Here is a 15,822-nt window from a genome sequence, read left to right as displayed (position 1 = left end):
AACAAACAAATTGAAAGTAAGAGAAAGGGGAATTTTTCATGACCTTAAGATAAGAAAGAAAGAAAAAAGGAACAAATAAGTAAAACTTCAAAACTAGTGAAAGAGTAGCAAATGAGAAGGAATGATTAAAGAGAAGGAGGAAGAGAGACAACAGGATTGGGGTTACTTTGAAGTATATCAAACTAAAGCAACCGAAGAGACAAAGTATTACATATATAAAGGATAAGAAAAAGAAATTTGAATTTGGAAAAGAAACTAACCTTAAAGACAAAAAGAGGAAAATAAACCTAATTCTCTTAACATTAGACATGAAGAGATTAAATAATCTGGTAAAAATAGAAAGAAATGATGGATTGAACAAGAAAGTAAAACAGCATAATATATTGCTAATAAGAAACATATTTGAAAAACATACCCAGAATTAAAAATGAGGACTAGGGAAAAAAATGTATTTACATCAGGTAAATTAAAAAAAATAAGAGTTGCAGTCACATTATCCAAAGGAAAATAAACATTCAAAACATAAAGAATAAATAAATTTTCCGGAAAGAAACCAGACAACAAACCAAGTTTAGAAAAAAAAGAGAAAATGTAAAATTGGATGAATAGTTGGAGAAAATAGAGCTAAATGATTTATGACACCTTTTCAATGGGATTGCTAAAGCACATACTTATTTCTTAGAAATATTACCTTTTACTTTTAAAAAAAGACTATGTATTAGAACACCGAGATATTGCAAACATATGTAAAACAGCAGAAATAATAAATATATCCTTTATGGACCATAAGGAAGTAAAAAAAAATGTCAAGCATTACTGAGCCAGATGGTATAGATGGAGTGCCAGCTCTGGAATCAGGAAAACTTGAGCTAAACAATTACTCTGTGACCTCAGGCAAATTACTTACCTACTGTTTATGTCTCAATTTCCTCATCTATAAGATGAGGATAATAATAACACTAACCTCCCTAGGATAATAATTGTGTAACTCTTAGCACAGTTCTTGACACATAGTAAGAACTATATAAATCTTAACTGTCGTCATCATCATCATCATCATCATCATTGTTATTAACCAGTTCAGAGGATACAAATAAGAGACAAAAAAATTCAAATGGGAATTTTAAAGTGAAATCCTAAATAATAAGTATATCAAAGAACAAATCATAGAGACAATAATTATGTGAAAGGAAAATATAATGGTTTGTTGTTTGGTCATTTTTTCAGTCATGTCCATTCCCTGTGACTTCTTTTGGGGTTTTCATGGCAAAGATATTGGACTAACTTACTATTTTCTTCTCCAACTCATTTTATAGATGAGCAAACCGAGACAAACAAGATGAAGTGACTTGCCCAGGATCACATAACTAGCAAATATCTGAGGCCATCTTGCAACTCAAGAAGATGAATCTTCCTGATTCCAGGTCTGACATTCTATCCACTATACTACTTAGCTGCCCAAATGACAATACAAAAATACCAAAAATTCTGGGATGTAACTAAAGAAATCTTTAAAGGGAAAAAAATCACATTTCTACAAACATGCATTAACAAAATAGGAAAAGAAAGAACTACAGAACAAAATATGCACCTAAGAAGTTAGAAAGTCAACAAATAAGCAAAATAAGCATTAAAAAATCTTAAAAATTAGAAGAGAATTAGACAAATCAAAATTAAAAACCCTTTAGAAATGATGAATGAAACTAAAAATTGATTCTTTGAAGACTAATAAAAAGATCTTTAGTTAATCTGACTAAAAGAAGGCAAATAAACAAAATAGCCAACTAGGTGAAATCTATATAATTATGTGCTAACAAAACTGAGAAACCAAATAAAATAGAAATACAATTGAAACTTAAAAAAAACCCAAATTAACAGAAGATCAAATAGAGATCTTGAATAATTCAATCTTAGGAAAAAAAATCGAAACAGATGTAAAGAAACTACAAAAGGGAATGGGGGTAGGGAATACAAATCCTGGTCCTAATGGATTCATAGCAGAATTCTTTTAAACTTTTAAAGACTAATTAATACAAATACTATTATACAAAATTGAAAAAGAAAACACAGGAAAAATGTAGATCAATAACATTCATATGTATCAATTTTTTAAAAGTTAAATAAAATTCACAGTAGTTCCATCCAAGAAATCATCCATCATGGATGATTCAGTTGAATTTATATCAGGAATACACGTATGATTCCCTAATAGGAAAGCAATAAATGTAGCAATAATAAAATTTAAATGTATCAAATCACATGATTATCTCAGAAAAAGCCTACAGCATTTATTTATGCTAAACACCCTGTAGAGAATAGGTATTGAGGGATATTTTTGAGTGTCACAAAAGTAGCTATCTAAAACCAAAAACTATATCTTATATAATAAATGCATGAGTAAAGCAAAGATACTCTCTCTTCTCTCTATTATTTGATGTAGTCCTGAAAACATTAGCAATATTGATAAAACAAAAGAAAGAAATTAAAGGAATAAGAAGGTAAAGCTATCCCTATTTGCTGATGATATGATGATTTATTTAGAAAATTCTAAGAAATCAACAAAGATATTAATTGAAACAATTAAGAGCTTTCAACAAAGTTGTGGATTACAAAAAAACCCTCAAAAATCAACAGAATTTCTATATAATGATACCAAAATTTAAGAAGTATTAAAAGAAAAGGAGATTCCCCTTCCAAATAACTATAAAATATATAAAATATCTAGGGATCAATCTTTTGTTGAATTGAAATTGTTGAATGATTCCAATTGTGTTCAACTTTTCATGACCTCATTTGGGATTTCTTGCCAAAGATTCTGGAGTGATTTACCAATTCCTTCTTCAACTCATTTTACAGATGAAGAACTGAAGTAAACAGTTAGGTAATTTGTCCAGGGTCAGCCATTAGTAAGTGTCTAAGGCCCCATTTGAACTCAAGTCCTCCTGACTCCAAGACTGGTGCTCTATCCACTGTGCCCAAAAGACTTGTATAGTTTCAATTACAAAGTGCTCCTTAAAGAAATAAAGAATATCTTAAACAGCTGGAGTAATACTGGATGTTCATGACTGGGCTGTGCAATATGACAAAAATGAACACTCCTGAAGTGAATTTAGTTTTTAATAACAATCAAATTATCAAAGGGATACTTTATAGAACTTGGTATGATAATAATTACGAAATTCACTTGAAAAAATAAAAGGCCTAAAATATCAAAGGAAATAGTGAAAAGAAGTAGAAACAAAAGGGAGAATATTCATTCCAAACCTTAAATAGTAATAAAAAGCAGCAATCATCAAAAATATCTCATTGATCAAAAGAGTAGATCAATGAACAGAATGAAAAAGAGATCATCAGAAACTGTGCAACTCATCAGCCTAATATTAGATAAACTGGGAAAAAGAACTTAAGAAAGTATACTCTATTTGAGTTTTTTAAATTACTGAGAGAATTAGAAGACAATCCAGCAGAAATTAGGATTAGAACAACATTTTATACCACTTTTAACAATACATTCTAAATATCATCATGACCTCAAAACTAAAGATCATACTATTAAAAAAAACTTAAGAAGCAGATAAGGATAGAAGATGAACTTTTAACTAAGCAAAATATGAAGGCAATTATAGAAAATATGTAATTTTAATTAAATGAAGCTGAAAGTATTTTGGACAAATAAAATTAATGTATGTAGGGACAAGAAAGGAATCAGTCAAAGGCCTATATACCCTGGACTAACCATGCTTTTCAAACTTTATCTCATATTTCTTCCTTCCCTATATGCAATGCTTATAACAACACAGACCACTTATTATGTATGAGAAATTCAAATAGAAAGGGGACAAATCACTGCACACACTGATTACTGAGTATGTGGTTTCTGGGAAGTCAATGCTGAGACTCCATAACTGAATTTCATAATTTTGGGGAGACTTCTGGGAGAATCAACTAAATCAATTAACATCTCTCTCTCTAGATAGAGACCATCCTTTCTCCCTTTTCAGGTGGCTGAAATGGGGAATTACTCTCACCAGTCACTGTGAAGATGGATTCTCAATGTAGCAGTCTCTACAATGAAGAAGGTGAGGGACATGAAATTCCTAAAGGAAATGGATTTGGTAAATTAGACCTGTGTGAACTTCCAGATCCTGTCTTGGGAGCAATTAGATCCAATCTTCTTGATGAAACTATCAAAAATGGCTTCAGACTTTAGTGCTGGATTCCCTTACTTCCACAACATAATTACATAAGTTTAGGCTGCTCAGCTGAAAAAATTAGAGCAGAAGACAGAAATAGCCGTGGCTTGAGTAAATACTGCTGTCAGTATTTGGAGGAAAACAGTCATAATTACCTTCAGGTGAGCAGAAAACAATGCCTCCATCTCTCATGGGATTTATAGAAAAGCAACTGATATAGTGGAGTCAATGGAGGAAACTAATAAGGATCCTCGCAGGCTACATATAGACTTAAGTTTTAAAATGTAATGTTATCTATGTTTTATTATGCTTTTTATTTATTTTGTTCTATATTTCCCAATTATGTTTTAACCTAGTTCCGACTGCGCTACGGGAAATTGTCCATGTCCAGCCACTGCTTGGTTTAACACTCGGTTTCAACCACTCCATGGATGACATTATTGACCAGTCAAATGAAACCATGGTGGCAGAAGTCCTAGATAAAATGGTGGACCATATGAGAGACAAAAGACTGCACATCAGCTCTAAAAAAATTGAGTGCAGACCTTTCAATCACACTTTGGGGAACAGAATTAGGGGAAAACCTGGGCATAGGCTAGAATAAGCTATTGATATTTGTTTTCCTATAATCAAAAGTACAGAGATTATTATTAAACTCTACAGGTCTTAGAGAACCTATCTTTCTTACTGAAGTATCACAATGGCCCACATTGGGTGGGGAACAGAGGAGGATACCCCTGGAACTTGTAAGCAGTTTCCCCTTAGGCCTTAGGACCCTAAAGGCCTGTCTTTCTGGAGTTCTCTGTCCATAAAAACTATGCTGATCATAATTGTGGAAATATGTATAGAAGAATTGCACATGTTCAACAGATTTTGGATTACTTGATGTCTAGAGGAGGGGATGGGGGAAGGTTTTTGCAAGGTGAATGTTGAAAATTATCTTTGCATATATTTTGAAAATAAAAAGCTATTATTTAAAAAAAAAACTGCTGAGAAGAGCCTTTTGCAAGTATCAAGGCAAGGGATAACAAAAATAAACAATTATTAAATTACTGAAGTTTCAAGTTCCTATTTACTCTAATGCTTTTGAAAAACAATTGCTTATGTGTTATTGGTCCTTAGTTGCTATTGAATAGATGACACAGATCATATAATCAGCTTTTGTCTACAGTCATCCTGTTATGGGTTGAATGATGCAAGACAGCCCTCTAAACAGTAGGCACACCCACCTAACTAAACCAAAAGTGACCCTCAAACCTATCCCCAACTGGCAAAATGTCATTCTCCCATCTCAGATAAAATGTTTGCCCCAACTAAACAATAGCTGTTTGATAATGCTCCTGAATGTCCAGGTCAAATGTCCAATATCTCAGAAACCACCTCTGTGACAAATCAAATGCTGCTGTAAGAAGGGCTCTCCAGTCCAATGGTTCCTGGAATCCAATCTCCAGGAACTTACCCAATGACATAGCCCTTCCTTACCCCAGCACAGAGTCATCTTGATCTAAAGGTTCTTGCCCCCTCCGAGGGCTCTGTACAGCCTAAAAAAGAGCTCAGGTTCCCCTCAATTGGGAGTCTTCTTTTCCTCAGAAATGGTTTGCACAGCTCCTTCCCAGAAAGGCCTTGAGGACTAATGGTTCATATTGTTGCTTTCTAATATCATGAGGGAAGAAAGACTATTGCTATAAAACTACAGTAATTATGTATTTATGTGGAAGAAAGGGAATCCCCCTAACTGACTTGCTGGTAATTCTAAATCCCTGGATTGGGGTGAGAGTCCTTATTATGCCCCTATGGAAAAAAGTCTCAACAGAGGCATCTAAGGGGACAAAGATTTCTTATTATTCCCCTGATGTGGCTTTAATAGAGAGGGAGATTTTGGTGGACTGGAAGTATTGGGAGAGACTTGGGATCAACTGAGATTCTGGATCAGATTAGATGCAACAGGTTTATGAGCTAAAAGTTCATAAGAGCTTTTACCTTAGAGACCCATGGTAAATTGCAAAGATTTGGTACTATTCAACCTACGAACTTGATAGTTGAAATCTGAGACTGTCCTTCCAAATGAAGAAAGAAGAATTAATTATATTGGATTACTTGATGTCTAAGGGATGAGGGAGGAAAAAAATTTTGGAACATAAAGTCTTGCAAAGGTGAATATTAAAAATTATCTTTTCATGTATTTTGAAAAATAAAATGGGGTAATAAATTTTAAAATGAAAGAAAAGGTTAAGATTTCTGATTTGTTTTCTTCCATATTTTTTTTCTCTTTTCCTCTATAATGACATTTCAAAGGGAGAGAGCAAAAATCTTTTTATTTTCTTTTTTTCCCTTTAGCACAATCTAGATTGTCCAGTAAAAGCCCTAAGAAATTTTTAAGTGGGAGAACAAACTCTAGATTCTAGACAGTGGTGTTAAACTCATATAGAAACAAAGGTCATTAATCCACCAAAAAGGATCCTTGTGAGTCACAGGGATTTTAAAATGTACTTTTTTATTTTTAAAGTATAATGTTATCTATACTTTATTATACTTTTATGTACATTGTTAGATATTCCCAATTACATTTTAATCTGGTTTGGGCAGCATTTGAGAGAGCGGTAGACCATGTGTTTGAGATCAATGTCCTAGAAGATCCTTAGAATCTTTTTCTTTCTTTTTTTCTTGAAGTTAAGTAACCTGTCCAGTATCACAAGTTAATAATAAGAGACTCAGATCATGCTGATTCCAGATCAGGTGCTCTATCCACTGCCCCACTCAGTTGCCCCCTCTTTAGGACCTAATTACCCTCAAGGCAATATATGATAGAACCAATATCTACCAGGATTCTCCTCTCCTCCCTCTCACTACCCCCATCATTAGTTAGGAAAAAGATACAAATGAACAAAATTATTTTTATAAATAGAAATTTTCATGTTTTTAGTGAACAAATCTATTTACTTTTTTTAAAAATGCATGTTCTATTTATTTATCCAAATTTTTCAAGACAGTACTTCCTAGCACCCTCCAGCCCCATTGAATAAAAATCTGAAATATCCCAAAATACCATCATTTAACCTAGAGCAAAACTCATTAAAAACCAGGTTGGGTAAAGAAACAACCTTTCCCACATTGGCAATCCTCATGTAACAAAGAAACCAATTGGTTTATTTCCGATTTTAAAGGAAGAATTTTGTCTGTTTAATAATGAAATTAGGATTATGAATTAAAAATTATTTTAATAAGTTAATAAATTTATTCTTTTTTCCCTTAGCAAATAAATCTATTTAATTATTTTTTTAAACAAAGAAATTTATTTCTCTATTTGGGGGAGGGAGGGCTAACTTTTTCAAAATGATTTTTCCCAACTTTGAAAAATGTCCAAAAGTATCCTCACCAAATTTATAGCCAATCCCCTATTAGAAACCAACCTGGGAAAGAAAAGCCCATTGCCACTTTGGCCATGCTCCAAATGACATGTGACTTGATACATTTTAAATTAATCACTTCCCTGGATGCAGGTAAATGACAAGGTTAGTCTTCAGTCTTCTATTCTTAATTTTGCAAAACCTCAACTTAAGAGTTATTAAAACAATAAAGTCAGGTGAAGTTTCCTTTATTAGTCCCATACAATCATGCCCTATGTTATTTTTGTGCCATAAGCTTGAGTGCTCAAGACCTCCAGCATTGAAGGGGCAGTCCCTGATGTACTTTTTTTTCTTTCAAATTTTTTATTTGAAAAAATTGATTAATTGATTTATTTTTAATTGATTTAAATTAAATTTATCAATTTTATTTATTTATCAATTTACTAATCCAGGACTTGATTGGCCTGAGGGTGGGGCAAGCTTCAAGTTTTGCTTCCTTTGATTTAGACTCCTCCTGGGCTTTGACTATGCTGATATGCTTCCTGCTGATCTAGGGGCACAAAAGGTCCCCTTACCAGGAATTGGGATCCTTCCAAATTGCTGGATGCCAGGAGAACTGGGGAATGCTTCCAGGAGGTGAAATGAATCTTTAATGAAATAGAGGACTTCCGAAATATTCCCAATAAAACAAGCTAAGAAGAAATTTTGAAATACAAATATAGGACTTGAGAAAAACATAAAAATATATACATGAATGAACAATGATAATGGAATAAAGAATAAACTTTTTAGATTTAATATAAAACAAGGATATAGTGCTTTCTCAGAACCTTATTACCATTAGAGTTGGTAGAGGGAATCCCATTAGACTTTTTTTTTTTTTTTTGACAACTAGTATGAAAATTTGTTTTGATTAACTACACATTTGAAATGGGTTTTGGGAGGGATGGGAAGAGGTTGGATGGGAGTGCAACAAGGTAGAATTTGGATGATTAAAATAAATAAAATTTAATTTGTGTGTGTGATCTTGTGTGTATATGCATATGTATATATTGTGGGGGAAGGGAATATCAAAAAATCATCAAAAGACTAAAGCCACAATACAAGGGAGCAAGGGAGTAGGAGGTTATGCTTGGCTGACATGAAGAGTTATTTGGATGGGAAGGGTTCAGTGAGAATGAGATTACCTGACTAGCAAAAACCTAAGGGAAGGTTTATCATGCTATGAGCTCAAGATGATCAAATAACTCCTTTGATCAATCCACTACATCCTTAAAATAAGGGGACTGGGCTAAATAATGCCTAACTATCCATGACTAGCCTGAGATTAACAGGGCTGGTATCCCAAGATACCAGCATCTAGGGAAACCTTTCTCTTAAAGGGAATGCACGTCTTCCTCCCAGTTTCACCTCAGTGGTTACCATGAAACATAACCACCTGAAGTCATATGAAAATATAATCTTGGAGTGGAGGCTGCTCGACCCTTATACAGTGTGGGCTTCCCTAGTGCCCCTCTCCTGGGACAATGCTATATGGATCAACCCCTGTCTCAGCTCAACTGGACCCCATGAATGGAGAGTACTCTGTAAGTCTGCTACTGACATCCCCTAACCACAACTTACCTATGTTTACTCCAAGCAAAAAATTTCCTACAATAAACTGGGACTATTTCTTCATTGTTCTACACTCTTACTCTTACATTCTTCATGCTCTTAATGAAAATTTTTCTTCACTTAAATAACAAGAGGCTAATTTCTACTTATGACAGTTTGAAAATTAAATCTGCATGACATCAAGAAGTTTATCTGAGAACTATTAATTTCTGTCTAGAAGTAACTTAGGGTTTCAGAAATCATTTAGTCCCATAAGTGACCATTAAGATCACAGAATTAAGTGGGAGAACCAAGATTACAAACTCAAATTCTTTAACTCTTCTTTTAGAATTTTTTTTTCTATTACAGCCTGAGGGATTTCAAGACAAGGCATAAAAGAAAAAAAGATTCCATGAGTGACCCCATTTCCCTGCAGTGAGGCTATGTCTGTGGCATAGCAACAAGACCAAAGAAAGTGCCTGTTATGGGATGGAAGCCAGGCAATGAAAACTTATCTTTTCTACTTCAAGAATTCCACTTCAATTAATATGTAGAAGCAACTGGCAGGTAGACTCCTGCTAGCTAGTAATTAGGCCTTACAGCTCTTAGCTTAGTCTACTGGTATTTTTCCAAATAAACAGTTTATGCTCCATTATTTCCCTTGGAAAGTCCCTGGTTCAGGATGAACATTTTCAACCCAAAAGGGTCTTTGAGCTTGAAGCCTAAGTTTTTTCCCCTCACTTTTTTTTTTTTTTTGGTCTATAAAGAAGAAAGCTAAATATCCAAAAGACCCGGAGAGATAACTATTTGATTAAAATGTAGTCAAAATAAACATTAAAAGAGAGATCAAGGCTCCTGTTACTTTGTTTAATTTAGCAAGTACCAAGGAGAATGCCATGTGTTTTAGAAGGTGAGAAGTCAATACTTGAAACAGGAATTAAGCAACCAAAATCCCCACCTTTCCAGCAAAAACAAAACAAAACAAAGCAAAAGCCTACAATTTAGTGAAGAAGGCTAAACTCTACCTCTAATGTTTCTTATTCAACTCTCTTCTACACATGTAGAAGCTGTCTCTCCACAACCTACTCCCCACCTCTCTCTGTTCCTCTTGCTTGGATTCCTCCAGGTATTTATGTTCCACAAACCTTTTACTCACAAATACAGTTCCATACCTTTAAAGTTACATTAAATGCATTACCCCTCTCAGGGATATTTGGGTCTGAAAATTCTTCAGCTTTCTAAAATCTCCTGTTTAAAAAAAAAACTAAACAAAAGACTCTTGAAGGGGAAATTCAACCATCTGATAATTTATGGGAAGGTGGGATGAGGGGGTTGAAGGAGAGAAGCCTTTGTAAGCCCTTGAATTTTACACCATTCAGGAAACTATATCTATTTCCTCTTTACTTGAGATCCATAAACCAATTTTTAAAAAGTATCTTGATAAATGTATTTTGATATAATTATCTTTTGTAATCCTATCAGAGGTCATAAAGTACTGAACCTGAACTCTGAAGACAGGAGCTATGTGACCCTGAGCAATCAATGAATCAACAAAGATTTATTAAGGCCCTACTATGTGCCAGGAACTATAGGGATACAAAAAGAAACAAAAATAGTATCTACCTTCAAGGAGCTTATAGTCTAGTGAGGGAGACAGCTTGCAAAATAAATAAATACACACACACACACACACACACATATACACACACACAGCAAGCTATATATAGTGTAAGTAAGAAATAATTAATAGAGGGAAGGCACTAAAATTAAGAGGGGTTGGGAAAGGCTTCCTATAAAAGATGGGATTTTAATTGAGCTTTAAAATAAGCCAAGGAGGTCAGTAGGCAGAGGGGAAGTAAGAAAATGTTCCAGGAATGGGAGGCAATCAAAGAAAGTTTAGTACAGAGAGTGTTCTTGTTCATTGAACAACCAGGAGGCTGGTGTTACTATTTACATTTGATCGTGGAGGCAACAGGAAGTCAGTGGAGTTTGAACACAGGATGATGCACATGGATTTTAGAAAAATCAATTAAATTCTGACTGCCTTAGTTTCCTCATCTATTAAATGAGAACAACAACACATACCTATGGTATCATCCTCTAGTATCAAATGAGATATTTGCAAAACATTTTGCAAACTTTAAACATGTTACCTAAAACCATTTTATCTTAGACATTTTAAAAATATATTGTGAGAAAGGGTCCCCAGCCTTTACCACACTGTTACTAAAGGGTATAACACAAAAAACCTGTTTTAAAGCTATTCCTTGAACTAAAGACTATGAAACACAGTGTGGACTCTCAAACTCAGTTGATATACTTCTTGGTTAATTTACCAAATTTTTTTCCCCTTTTTTTTAAGTCTTTGTTATAAGAAATAGTTTGATGTTTCAAGGAGAAAGAAAGGAATTTTCTGATGAAAGGAAATTATGATGACATAAAAATCAAAGATAAATATCTACACATATATAATATTATATAATTATTTTGTGTCCATATATATGTATATAAGCTTATATGTGTGTATACATATAATTTTTTTTTTTTTTTTTTTTTTTTTTTTTTTTTGCTGAGGCAATTGGGGTTAAGTGACTTGCCCAGGGAAGCTAGAAAGTGCTAAGTGTCTGAAGTCAAATTTGAACTCAGGTCCTCCTGATTTCAGGGATGATGCTCTATCCACTGCACCACCTAGCTGCCCCTACATATAAATTTTTTAATGTACCCCATCAGCAGGATCTCAGCATGAAAAGCAGTGCAGTCAGGTAGGGAACATATCTAGTGTTCTCCAACTTCCTGTTTGGTTCACTGTATCACAAGCCTTAGAAAAGGATCATTGCATAAATCAAGAAGGTTTCTGGACTTCACAGAGAAAGCTGAAACAGAGTCTTCCTTCTATCCTCACCCACTTTTTCATTATGAACAGAGGATCCTGTTTCATTCTGCTGTATGAATTTATGAGAGCCCTACAGTAAGTCTCTTAGAGAGGCAAAGATATGGCTGAATGTGGCCAGGTTTCAGAGAGAGCACAGAGATTTTCTCTTTCACAGAGGCAAGAGCCCTGTTACAGTCCAGCTAGGATGACAAGCACTTTAGTGCCTTAAACACTATGTGCCTAGACCTGTGCAAAGTTCTGAGGATTCAAATAAAAGCCAAAAAAACAAGTCCTTACCCTCAAGGAGTTTACATTCTAATGGAAGGAAGGAATAATAGTTCACAAGGGAGCTCAAAGTAAAGTATTGGATGAAAGTACCAGAGCAGGAAGGTTTGCTATCGAAGCCAGAAGCATAGCCATTTGGATCAGCCAGTGTCCTTCCCCAAAATGGAGACCCCTAGAAGAACTCACCAATGGGAGAAGAGGCCCAGCATGATGGTGAGATGTTCCACTAAAAAAGATGCATGGTCGATGGATATTCCAGGTGGAGGAAACTCCAGGTGCTAAGTAAGGTTTCAGAATGAAATTGCAGCTGAGGAATAGTATTAAAATCCAGAAAATCAGTAGTACAGCCAAGAAGAGAATAAAGAACACTTAATAAAAGCTTTTTCTTTCATTTATTCATGTAATGCAAATCTTTAATTTTCTAGATGAGAAACTGAAGTATAAGAAAGTTCAGTAATTGGCTTAGAGTCACACAACCAGGAAGTATTAAAGGGGAGTCTTGTACTCAGGTCTTCCTGTCTGCAGAACCAGTTCTCAAACTGAATAAATATTATAAAGGACATGCATGAACAGAGAAGGTGGGCTGATCAAGATCTTGCATGAAGAAAGGAAGAGATAATAGCTTAGATGGACCAAATGTTCCCCTCATATCTACAAAATATTTACAAACCTTAAAGGAAGGTCTTCAATGTATTGGGTAGATCCTCAATTGAGGACTTATAGGAGGATCTAAATAAGAATCACATAAAGTGTGAAATAGTAGATGGAGTGGAGAGATTCTCAAGATTCATAATCACAAATTCAACAATACAAAGAATCTAAATCAATAATCTTGATACTATTATGGGTAACCTATAGAATTGTTTTTCCACATAGGGACAAAGACTTCAAGAAAGGTCACATTAGATGGCCAAGTTAGTTCTACAAAATAAGATAGCAAGTTGGTGAACTGATAAAAGTAGTAAAAATCATCCCCAAACAAGAAGTGGGCAAAAGGTAACTATAAGCACTAAGAGAACATGCAATGAGTTAATTAATATTCGCTTCTCTTCCCCAAAGGAGGCATTTTCCTCCTTTTTTAAACATGGGTTATATGATGAGGGAGGGGGAACATGTCAAGGAGGAACATGCAACGAGAGGATAAAGAAGTTTATTAACTTCCTCGTCCCCAGCCAATTGGTTTGCTTTAGAATGGGAAATAAAAAGCTCATTCCTGTGTCTATAAGTGCAGATCTGCCCAGGGACTGACCCTTGATGCATCTTCCTGTTCTTGCAAGAAGCATAAATAAACCAACTTATTTCATACACTCCTGAGTCCCTTTTATCTTTATAGCATATATCTTACACTACCTACCTCAAAATGAGGCGAGAGAAAGGTGTTTTGGAAATGTGCATCATTTTCTGTCTAATATGACAAAAATGATAACAAAAAGGACGGGAAATAGTCACTTGGGATATTCATTGAATTTCCCTTTTGCATTATGATACAAGCTGCCATTTTATGGTTCATCAATAATGCCAAAAAAAATCAATGTCTATCGGTGTCATCCTAGCTTTTTGTTAATGGCTTATGGCTTTCAGTCATGGAAAGAATTCTATCAGGCATTTCCAGTTTGTCTGGCATGCACAGTCCCGTTCACTGGAGGGCAAGATGCCTGGTGTAAGATTCCCTTACTAAATTGGAAGCAGATTCCTTTCCCTTCCTTTGCTGGATTTTCCACACCGAGATAGTCAGTGGGATCCCATGGATTCCTAGAATGGCACCCGCACATGCTGACCACAATAACTGCATGTAACTGGGAGCCGTTCCAGGGCTTATCTGGTCCTTCTCATCCTGTCTTTTTTGCACATGCTGGAGCACAGCTGTCTAAAACATTCCATTCCTTTTTATTCCTAAACCCTCGGGATTACTCATACGCGGCTCAGAAACTCCTTCCTGGAAAGCCCATTGCAAAGCTCTCAGCCTGAAAATGGAACAATGTTGCCCTCTGGTGTTACTAATGGAAAAGTAGTTTCTCTGGTTGGAATCAGATTATAAAGCTTACAAGGTTGAATCCGATGCACCATCATTTATTTAATGATCAAAGACACTCTTTAGTGTACTCAAAGTCAAAGGAGAAAGGGAAGATCGTATTCAGAGAAGAAACCGCGTGTTTTCTGTGCCGGCAATTGTCTTAGAGAAATCTCTTTTAATTGAATTAATTAATTTTAATTTAATTTAATTAAAAATTAATTAAGACAAAAGAGAAGAATCTCATTATGGTACTCAAAGTAAAGGATTCTAGCTCTAGATAGTGAGTTCTAGTTCCCACCCCCAACTCCCCCTACACACTGTTACTGTGACTTTGGCCAAGTAATTTCTAAGCCTCAGTTCCCCCAGTTGTAAAAGGACACTAAAGAACTCTAGTGTAACAACAATACTTCTTTCATTTTAAGTCAGGATGACAAATTCAAACCAGATGTTTAATAACTGCTTATGGAAGTCTTCTTGAGGGAAATATCTGACCTCATGAAGACTGCTCCAATTTGGATCCACATTTTAGTGCCTTGGTTAGAAAGAGATAGGGGAAGATAATGGCAATGGGAATATAGGAAGGAAGGAAGCATTTATTAAATACCTACAAGTAAATGCCAGATCTTGGACTAAGTGCTTTCCAAATATGTCTTTTAATCTCCACAATAACCCTGGGAAGTAGGTGCTCCCATTTTATAGATAAAGAAATTGAAGTTAAGCAGTGTGGCCTTTAAGGGTGATCTAGGCTCACACAGCAGCTGATAAGAGTTTGAATTACTTGGTCTTCCTGACTCCATGTCCAGTGCTCTACTCATCATGGACCTAGCTGTTCATAAGCTTTTTTCTTGGTGACAACAGGAGACAGAAGCATCTCCTGAACTTTGTGCATCTTTATTCTAGTGCTAGACGAAGCATAGCTTCAGTTGGCCCTTTAAATAATAGCACTTCAGCACCAGCTGTCTTTTCTTTTCTTGAAGGCAATAAAGTTGGTACCAATGTCTGTCACTAAGGAAAATATGCTAACCTTTTGATTTTGAATATCCCAGCAGACCAGCTGTCTTCCATATATAGACCATATATTAAGCCTGTTAAAGCTTTTGTGGATGCTTAGCCAAATCACTACCATGCTGTCAGAGATACCATGCTTCCTAGATCTGCTGTTAGAGATAGATTAGGAATTCAATTTACTATAAAATTTACATACTTTATAGTATGCTGAAGATATTCTCTATTACTGGAGGGTGGATAAAAAAAATAATTTGAAAACCAAAAAGCAGATGAGTTCCATGGCACATGTATATGTGCATAGTCCCAATATTCTCACAGTGTTTGAGGCAGAAAAAGCTTTGTTCATTTGAAGGAAATTCTTTTTGGAATAAACATCCCAGAAATCTGTACATTGAACCCAAAAAGCAGTATAGTCACCCACTCCAGATGTAGGGGATTACTGGCTTGGAATACTATTTTGTAAGGTCAGACTCAATTGATGTAAATAATTTTCTGAACTTCTTTTCTCTT

This window comes from Sarcophilus harrisii, chromosome 6 (assembly GCF_902635505.1).
Source record: "Sarcophilus harrisii chromosome 6, mSarHar1.11, whole genome shotgun sequence".
NCBI lineage: Eukaryota > Metazoa > Chordata > Mammalia > Dasyuromorphia > Dasyuridae > Sarcophilus > Sarcophilus harrisii.
This window is presented reverse-complemented; position numbering follows the sequence as displayed.